This window comes from Solanum verrucosum, unplaced genomic scaffold (assembly GCF_900185275.1).
Source record: "Solanum verrucosum unplaced genomic scaffold, falcon-dt-bn FXZP01000033.1, whole genome shotgun sequence".
NCBI lineage: Eukaryota > Viridiplantae > Streptophyta > Magnoliopsida > Solanales > Solanaceae > Solanum > Solanum verrucosum.
The window spans coordinates 2,303,167-2,314,585 of record NW_026020752.1 but is presented as its reverse complement, the minus strand read 5'-3'; positions in this window follow the sequence as shown (position 1 = coordinate 2,314,585).

Here is an 11,419-nt window from a genome sequence, read left to right as displayed (position 1 = left end):
CAAAGAAAATTCACTTACCTTCATTTGTTCCCTTATCCTTGTTAGCTTGAAGAATATAAAAACAGTTCCTTTTAGGAGCATTTGGATCCGGGCCATCATGAGCAACTTGATTGGTCTCTTTCCCTTTTGTCTTAAGTGTAGGGCAATCTCTCATCTTATGACCCTTACTCCCACATCCAAAGCATCCATCCGTACCGACAAGACACTTTCCAAAATATTGCTTTCGACAAGTAGCACACCTAGGCCTCTCAAAAGTAGAACCACTTCCATTCCCTCTTTGAGGTTTAGGGTTAGACACCCTATCATTGTTGACCATTGAAGAATCTTTGTTATAGAACCTCTTCTTAGACCTAGATTGGTTTTGTTCATACGGCCTAGACCTCTTCATATCTCTATTCATCTTTCTAAACTTCGTCTCCTCAAGTTGTTGAGCATAAACCATAAGCCTAGAGATATCCATATCATGATGAAGCATGGCCGTACGACACTCTTCTTCAACCAAACAGGAAACTCCCATCACAAACTTATTCATTCTAGCCCTAGAATTTGCTACCAAAGTAGGAGCATACCTAGACAGTTGGGTAAACTTGAGAGAGGATTCCTTCACACTCATATTCCCTTGACGTAGGTTTATGAACTCAACCAACTTTTGCTCCCTCAACTCTATGGGGAAAATTCTATCAAAAGTTCATCTTAAACACTCCCAGTCTATTGGGTCAGCCCCTATGGGTCTCTCATCCCTCCATTGCTCAAACTACACTTGAGCTACATCCTTGAGTTGGTAGGAAGCCAACTCCGCCTTCTCCCTAGGAGTCACTCCCATAGCATCCACAATCTTAAACACCCTATCTATAAAGTTTTGTGGGTCCTTATCCACCTTAGAACCAAAGAAGCTAGGAGGATTCATCCTTATGAAATCCCTTAACCTTGAGGTGACAATACTATCAATAGCATTCACCCTAAGCCTCACATATCTATTTGCTTGAAATTGTCATGGCACGGGCCAAGGAGAGAAAAGCCTCTCTAATCTCCCCATTAGTCATATCCAGGGGAACCACCGGAACCACATTCTCTTGCCCACCTAAAAGAGCTTGGCCACCTTGCACTCCTTGGGGAGGAACTCCCCCATCATCTATCTCCTCTTCCACTCACCTCCGGTTAGCCCTCGTATTCATATCCTATAAACACAAGAGACCGATTAGGAAAAGGACACTTATAGACCAAACTCTAAGGAACAACATCAAGAATAATGAAAGAAAGTGAAACTTTTATCGTCCTATAGCCTCTCGCTCATAGATGTGTCGTAACTCACACCGATGAACAAGACTCTACTAGACGTGGCTTTCGAGACTTTGAACCTATAAGTAATCTTTAAAACCTGGCTCTGATACCAAGTTTGTAACGACCCGAGAGCACCCCCTAGCCGTTACATGCGTATTCCACCTCTCGGAGGTCTTACACAAGCCTTAGCATTCATTCATCGCATAGAACATAAAAAATCACTAATAATTTACAAGTTTTATTCAATAAAGCCATAAGACTTCAAGAGTCATCAACATTTGAAAACATCAACACGCAAGCGGAACTACTAAGTCTCTTTAGAGAATGTTAGAAAAGAACTTAAAACGTACTAAGGGACATGACCCTTTAGGAATGAAATGAAACTTAAGTGTCTATTATAATGACTGAGAAACTTCTAAACATAGTCCTCGAATCTTGAGGACATACCAAAGACTTGGAAGAGTGAAGAAATCCAAGCAACTTCAAAGCACAATCTCCTCCTAGTTACCACAACCTACACTTGTAGTAAAATAGAAGAAAGGGGTTAGTACAACAAACGTACTAACTATGAGGATATGCAAAACATTCTAAAATGGATAGTTGTTCGGAAGTTATGCTTTAATGCCATTTTGATAAAATCTCATGAACATCAACATAATAGGCACCTTACAAGTCACAACCAACAATACAAAGTCATAAGCTTCACAATACCTCATAAACATAAATAACCCATTTACCTTTACCTTCTTACCTTGGACCTCCATCTTAAGTAACCCTTAAGCAACACCTTTGTGCAATGTATGGGCAACGTCTCATACCATCACCCACACTAAGGCACCACCTTAAGGTCATACAAAGTGTACTTACCATGCATACCTCAACCTTCACCAATTGATCACATGAAACATAAAAGCACATAAGCCAACAAGTCACTTCATAATGCTAGAACACTCATCAAATGTCATCCTAAGACTCACCTAAGTAAGACATGGTGAGGCAGCCCATACTACCTCTCCATATCACACCTAAATGATCCTTAGGCTACACAAAACAAGCTCTATTCACATCTCAACATAAATCATTCATTCAACTTAATGCATTTAGACAACTTCATTCATTAATGACATAAGATCATCACTTAAATTCAATTCATTATGACTCACTCTCACATTACAATGCTCAAAGACCAACACTTTTATTAATTAGCCCAATAAGACTCATTCATTCATTCATTATCATTACTAAGACACACCAAGATCTCTCTGAAATGTCTACTTGTGCAATGTCTAGATGATGTCTCATTCCACCACCTATTCTAAGTAGTACACCATTAAAAGACCCTAGTTCATTCATTCATTAATGTGAGGGAAGAGCCTTAACTGACATAGACCATGGAGCTTGACATGGAATCTCGGTAGTACCCTTACCAGATGAGGGATCCCTACTTGCCTAAGGTAGGGTCATTCATTTAGCCTTTACGTGGTAGAGACCACCAACTAGTCCTATGTGGGCACATAGTTAAGGGGTAGAAGGATTGCTTCTAGGTACTGTCATCTCAACTCACGAAGGAACACCAATCTTAAGGGTTGCTACTAAATACTCACATCTTCTTATCCTCTCGGTGCTAGACATTACTTCCCTACGGAGTTAGGACAATCATTTCATTCATTCATTTAGGGATAAGGATTGCTACTAAGTACTCTCATCTCAACTCACGAAGGAGTACTCATCCTAACCCAACATTCATTCATTTAGGTATAAGGATTGCTACTATGTATTCTCAACTCAACTCACGAAGGAATACTCATCCTATCCCTCATTCATTTATTAAGGAAGCTCTTGGATTCAAACATGAGAAAACCTTTCATCTAGGAACCCCATTCATTTAAATGAGTACTTTATGAGACTATCCTTACAATAGACCCAACTTTCATTGATTAGCATTAACTCCCATTCTTTTCATTCATTTTCACATTCTTTCATTCATTCTTCACTAGGTATGAGAGTAGGTAAACATAGTCTATCCTAACCTCTCCTTCATTATAATTCATTCAAAGAAGACGACAACCAAGCATAACACATAAAGTCTCTACACAAGGTCACATTTCATGCTCTTAGACCATACACAAATTCACATCATAACACATTACCTTCACATAATCAACATTACTCCAAACAGCAATCATCCAACTTTTCCTACAAGGCCATGATCACAACATGCTTATTAGGTAAACACCTCCCCACTTTCAAGGGGATCAAACCTCACAATTCTAACATCTACAACATATATATATATATATATATATATAAATTACTAGAATCAATAATCTATTCATAACTCCATCATCATCATAAACCTTAGGTAACAATTGCCCATTCAAGGTCAACATCCAATATAACACAATTGACCATCAATTCCTCATAATTCAATATAGAACAATACAAAAATCAATAGCCCATAACAATCTACCCATTAATATAACATTATTAGCTCATAATCAATAGACCCACTTTAGATCCAAAAATTAGGATTTCAAGATATGCAAGGGTTCATGGAGTTTTTGATCTTAAGACCATCAATATTAACATAAATCATTATTTGAAATACTTTCATGCAAGAACCCAAGCTTAGAATTGAAATTGGGGTTTTTAGGGTTTTTGAAAACCATTGAAATCACTTTGATTTGGCTCATTGAATGAAAGGAGAATGAAAGTTAAAATACCCATACCTTTATGATTAATTTCCTAGGAATTTGAAGCAGAAATTAGTAGGAACCCATCCCTTAGCTTGAAGCTTCATCAATGTCTTCCATGGAGTTCTAGAGAGAATTTATTTGAGAGGGAAGTATCAATTTGGATAATGAGGTCTAATTCTAGGTTTTGAGGTTTTAACCACTTAAAATACCCTAAAACAGGTAGAATAACCATTTATAATAATTCCCCAAAGTACCCACACTACTCCTCACATAGTTGGACCTTTTAAACAAGTCAAACTTGAGTATTATTTTCGCAGATTTCGTCGGGAAATAAGTCCGTGACGCGGAGGTGTTCCCACAAGTTTTTGGAAATCAAAATTTCAAGACAGAAGAGTCTGCGACACATCCGCGACACAAACCAATAATTTGGCCCATGGTGGAGCTAGTCGGCGACGCGGACATGCTCCCTCCATGTACATTTTCAAGTTGTCTTGGCGGCTTGCTTGGCCAAGGTTTGGGTCCTCCTCGGGTACCGTTAGGGTGGTCCCGGGGCATCGTACTTGATCGTTTTTACCCTATGAACATATATTAAGACACTAGAGTCACCTCCACTGATTTTAGACTCCAAACAACACATAAAAACATGAACAACATATTAGAACACACCAACACGTAAAAGACTAGTTTCCGAACGTCTTGAACGTCCCTTGACGTCTGACTTCAAATTCAACTAAACTAACTTATAAACTCATTTTCAAACATTTATACAGATTTATCAACTACTAACAGGAATGTGAAGCTCTAATTATCCTATTTCATTTTGAGGGGTGTTATAGTTGTAGTACCTCTTTTTAGACCTAGGTTGACTTTGTTCATCGAGTCTAGCCCTTTTTGCCTCCCTATTCATTTTCCTAAGATTTGTCTTCTCAATTTGTTGAGCGGATATCATGAGCCTAGATAAATCCATATCATGATGGAGCATTGTCATACGACATTCTTCCTCAACCAAACCGGACAACCACATTACAAACTTATTCTTCCTAGCCCTTAAACTTTCCACCAAGGTTAGAGCATACTTGGATTGTTGGGTGAAATTGAGAGAGTACTCCTTCACCCTCATACCCCTTTGACGGAGGTTCATGAATTCCACCAACTTTTGTTCCCTCAATTCTAAGGGGAAAAATCTATCAAGAAAGGCCATCTTAAATGATCCCCAATCAACCGGGCCCACTCCCACGGGTCTCTCATCCCTCCATTGCTCAAACAACACTTGAACTACGTCTTTCAATTGGTAGGTGGCAAGTTCTGCCTTTTCTCTCGAAGATACTGCCATGGCATCCACCACCTTAAAAACTTCATCTATAAATCCTTGTGGGTCTTCATCCACTTTAGAGCCATGGAAGGTAGGGAGATTCATCCTTGTGAAATCCCTAATTCTTTAAGAGGGTGTGCTTGCATTGGGGTTTACATGGGGTCCAACCTCTCGGTTAGGTTGGGCCATTAAGTCTTGAGCTTGAGTGGTGACGACTTGAGTTTGGACCGTCATGAGTTGGGTCAAAGTTTTGAAGGCAGCCCATTTCTCCACATTAGACATGACCCCTTCATCATTAGGAGCTTGAGGGTCTTGAGGAATTTGAGGGGGAACCTCCTCATTCATATTTTCCTCCTGTTCCCTTCTTGTATTAGCCCTTCCTGTATTCATATTCCTATAAACACAAGAGAAGGATTAGGAAGAGAACACTTATAGAGCTAATCTGAAAGGTTCCACTTCAAGAATATGAAAGAAGTGTAACTTTCTAACGTCCTATAGCCTCTCACTCATAGATGTGTCGGGACTCACACCGATGAACAAGACTCTACTAGACGTGGCTTGTGAGACATCGACCCTAAAACAACTCCCAAAACCTTGTGCTCTGATACCATGTTTGTCACAACCCAAGACTATACCCCGAAAGCGACACTGTGTACTTGACCCCGAAGGGGTCTAATACAAGCCTAATAGCAATCATTCATCGCATAGGTAATAAAAATAACACAGAATTAAAACTTTTCTTAATAAACCAACAGTTGAAAACTCATTTATAAAGCAGCGGAATACTAAAGTCTCACATGGACATCTTAGACAAAACTTTAAACAAGATAGGGTCACGACCCTTTCCAATCAAAGTCTGAACAATAGTCTAGAAACATAAAGAACTAGAAACATGAAAAGTCCTTCTCCTTGATCTATGAGGACATTCCCAAAATGTCTTGGAGAACTCTAATCGAAGCTTCACTAGAGAGTGCAATCAATAGCCGGAACCTACACTTGTAAAAACATAGAAGAAGAATGGGTTAGCACAGTTAAGTACTAAGTATGATAGCCATGCAAAAACGTTCTTAAAACATACATTTTGTTTGGAAGTCATGCTTTAATACCATTTTGATGAAACTTCATGAAACACAAGTATAAGAGTCATAATACTCATTCATAACCAACTTACAAGTCATTATTCACATTAGAACATACTCCACATATAACCCGTTTCCTTTACCTTTAACCCTTCACCTCAAGCAACCCTCAAGAAATAGTTTGTGCAATGTATGGATAGCGTCCCATACCACCATCCACACCAAAGCATCACCATAAGGTCACCAAAGGTGAACTCATCATACAACCTTTCCATCCATACACAATAGTCATACATAAGAGGCACAACATTACATAAGACATATTCATCACATAAGGACCATCACCTAAGATAACTCTAACTCACTCTTGTGAAATGTGCAAGTAGCATCCCATACTATTACTCACACCAAGTACATCTTTGAAGTCACCATAGCTAGGCACATTCATACTCAACAAGTCATAACAAGGAAGTACTCATATATACAATCCAAGTATAACATGCATTCTTACATTACACAGATAAGTCACTAATTCATTAACTTGATTAAGAACACCTTCATTCATTAAAACATAAGATCAACATTCTTCATTAACATGATCATACGAGTCCATTCATTAGATTAACATTATAAGGAACACACCATGACTCCTCTCAAGTGCCTACTTGTGCAATGCATAGATGGCGTCCCATACCACCACCCACACTAAGTAGTACATCCTTAAGAAGCCATAGTTCATTAACATTATTGTCGGGTAAGCATTAACCAACATAGACCATGTGATCTTGACATGGAATCCCGATGTCACCCTCACTGGATAAAAGGATTCCTACTTGCCTAAGGTAGGACCATCATTTGTTTAGCCTTAAGTGGATCCACTAGCTAGACCTATGTGGGCACATAGTTTTGGGATACAGAGATTTCTACTAGATACCTTGCCTCAACTCACGGATGAGCATCCATCTCACGAGATTGCTACTAAGTACACCGCCTCAACTCACGGATGAGCACCCACCTCAAACCATATCCTCTCGGTCCTTCGCATTATTCCCTACAAAGTACATTATATTTATTACATTAGCTCATTCTCAGATAATGGATTGCTTCTAGATACAAACATGTTTCACATCACATTCATATATCCAACATCATGATAATACTTCAATTCCTCACACTATGCCTTCAATTCCAAGATCACAATGTACATAGTAAGTAAACACCTCCACCTTTCAAGTGGATCAACAATCTAAGCACAATTTTACTTTAACATGCAATTAGGTCAACACTTGCCCTTTCAAGGCCATGATCATATGTCACCAACAACCCCTTTAATTAATACAATTAGGCATGAATAGTGATTCAATTCAACAATCTAAATTAATTTAGGTATAATCATCAACATTCATTCATGATCAACAAACTCACTTCAAAAGGCACAATTTAGGAATTGAGAGAAATCATGGGTTCATATAGTATTTCCATCTTAAATCACTAATTAAACACCAATACAATTATAATTTCCCATTAGAAACCATTTGAAAACGTTTGATGAAAGAACCCATGGGATTGAGTGAAAACCTAGATTTTCATTATTTGAAATTTTCTTTGAATTGGCTCCTTGAATTGGAAATTAGACAAGGATCAAGAATAGAATACCTTTATATTTTTTTCCACGAAATCCCCTTGAAAACCTTGAAGAAATTGGCCTTGGAAGCTTGGAGTCTTCACCTTCTATGGGGGTTCTAGAGAGAGATCTTTTAGAGAGGAAGGGAAGTTTGTAGTTGGAGTTTTGAAATAATAAAATGTAAAATAGAGATTAACACTTTTAATACTCTTAAAATAACTTAATAAACTTAAAATAATCATCCCCCAACTTATTAGGACTTGGGGTGAATTTACCAATTCACCCCCAAGCTTACCGAGCCCAACCCAGATTACAGGTCTAATTCACCAAACCCCTATCCATAGACCATGGATGGGTTGCAGGCCCGTACTGTCCATTTGTGTTTCGTGGTTGTGGCCTGTGTTGGGGGCCCTTGACCTATAGAGGCCATCCAGGGGAGTGGATGGACCTACGGGGCGTAGACCCCTTTCGTAGGTCACCCCATTTTGGCCAAACTTCATGGTTCATTGGGGTCTTGGGGTTAGACTTAGGGTCCTTCTAAGGGACCCCTAGGGTGGTCCATGGGTAGTCGTACCCTAACGTTTGACCCCTAAACCTCTCAACCAAGACTCGGGATAAGATTAAACACCAGCACACCTCACACCAAACTCAAACGCACACACGTTAGTCTCTAGTTTAACTAGTTCCTTTTTTTAGGGTCGTTACACTAGTTTCACTTATTTGTTTTACGGGTCATTACAAGAATGCACCATAAGATGAGAAATGTCCATTTCATGGACAAGCATAGCGGTTAAGCATTCTTTGATAACCAAGTCGGATACACCTGACACAAACTTACTCATCTTGGTCTTACGATCCGCCACAATAGAAAGAGCATATTTAGATAGTTGAGTGAACCTCAAAGAATACTCCCTTACACTCATATTTCCTTGCCAAAGGTTGATGAACTCAAGTACCTTGGCCTCTCTAATCTCTAGAGGTAAGAAGCTATCAATAAAAGCACTTTTGAACCTTTCCAATCTTTGGACCCGCTCCTTCCGACCTCTCCTCTTTCCATTGATTGAACGAAATCCGAACAACCCCTTTGAGTTGATAAGCGGCCAATTCCGCCTTCTCTTACGGAGTCACTCCCATGATAGCGATAGCAAGTATCTTATAGACCTCATCGATAAACTCTTGAGGATCTTCCTCAACTTTGGAGCCATAAAATCCGGAGGGTTCATCCTTGTAAAGTCCCTCACTCTTGCCGCCCCCGTACCCATATTTGGGTTCACGGGAGACACTACCTCTCTATTGGCTTGGGACGTCACGACTTAAGCTAACACTTGGAAAGTCATCCTAAACTCTGCATTGGTTACATTCTCAGCCATAGGATCAATCAGAGCTTGAGGAGGAGTTTGGGGAGGAATTTCTTGTCCCACATTGTCTCCCTTAGTCCTTCTAGCATTATCTCTTATAGTAGTCATATCTTGAAAACCATCGGGTAAGGATCAAGAGAAATACCTTATAGAGTTAAACTCCATGGCACAACTTAGAGAAATGAAGAAGTGAAGTTTCCTAAACATCTAGTAGCCTCTCCTTCATTAATATGGAACGCTTCACACTTATGAACAAGACTCTACTTGACGTGGTTTGAGACGCCCTACAACCATTCTAAGCATTGTGTTCTGATTACCAAGTTTGTCACGAGCCAGGGGTACCAATTCGTATAAGACCCCGAGAGGCCTCATACAAGTCACTTAGCATATCATAACATAAAGTAATAGAAAAGGTGCAGAAATTTAAAATATTTCAAAACAATCATAGTCTTTGTAAAATGAAGCGGAAGTCTAATACAATTGTCGCAAACCATCTAACAAACATGAATAGAGTCTTGGGATACAACCCATACAATATTCCAAGACATAAAATGAAATAACATAACAGAAAGTTGTGATCACATCCTCGAATACAATGAGGATTCACCAAATTTTCACTTCCTTGATCAACAATGAAGTTATCCATGAGTGTGACAATCTATGTCACTGGACACTACATTTGATAAGAATGTAGGAAAGAATATGCGTTAGTACAATCATTTACTCAATATGATATCTAGCATAAACAACATAAACATAATGGTTAGTCAATACAAACTATAAGCATAATCAATGCACATAAATCATCATTATAAGAAAGGTATACATCTAAAGCAACCTTACTCGTCCTTAGTCAAGACTTGGGTCATCCGCATGTAGTAAAGCTTACCTCATGGAAGGCATCTATAGCAACAATCCAAGCTATTCATTCTTTATATCATAGTTCTCATAATTCATACTTACTTTTAAAGACATGGGGATTCGCCTCCTTGCCTAGCTTATAAAGGATAATGGGCATTCACCTCTTTCCTTCCTTACTTAAAGATTATGGGTACTCGCCTCCATAATCACATCATATGACACAGGTAATCACCTCCACATAATTTCATAAGGAGCATGGGCACTCGCCTCCATGTCCATTAATCATAATATGAACGTGGGGACTCATCTCTTGTTCAATTCTAAGGAGTATGGGAAAATCACCTCATATCCTTTCATATGGAGGTCATGGGTAGTCACCTCTAGCCTCATAAATTACAGTCTTTTAGTCTAGATTCATTTTAGGTGAGCAATACTTTTAACCTTGAATCATTCATGTTTGAAAGCCTTTCACATTCGTACATTTATATGGGAAGTATCCCTTCCACAACAATGACTTCAATTACCAACAATTCCTATCATAAGCTTTACTTTAAAAGCCCTAGATTTCATGATCAACATCTAAGATTTATTCTCAAGCTATTCTAATCATAGTTCATCAATCCTGTAAGGATATATCTAAACCCACAAAGTTTCCCTTCATGGTATCGACCTAACTATATCAATTCCAAGTTAGATTCCTGGAATATGCATGGTTATATGTTATTTCATCCTTAAAACATGTATTCCTATCAATTGAATCATAAAAAACAATAATCCACTCAATTGGATCAACATTCATCATAACCCACAACATTGGGAAGAAACCCTAACTAGAATTGGGGATTTAGACTTCACAAATTGGGGAATATAAAGGGACTCCATGGGAGGAAGGATACCATGGATTAAAAGACATCATAACTTGATTACAAAGCCCTCACAAGCTTGAACATTGGACACCTTAACTTGAACTAGTTTCAATTTCTTCCTTTTTCTTCCAACTTCTAGAGAGACAATATTTGAGAGGAGTTTCGGGAATTCATTTGGGATTTGAGAGAATGACTTGAATGAGGGCTTTTGGGGGTTAAAACAAGTATATAGGTGTTGTAGACTTGGGAAAAACAAAACCACATTGATTTAATTAAAACATGAAAAGATCCAAGTGCCCCTAAAAATAACTGCCATCCCATGAACGACAGACCCTGACCGAC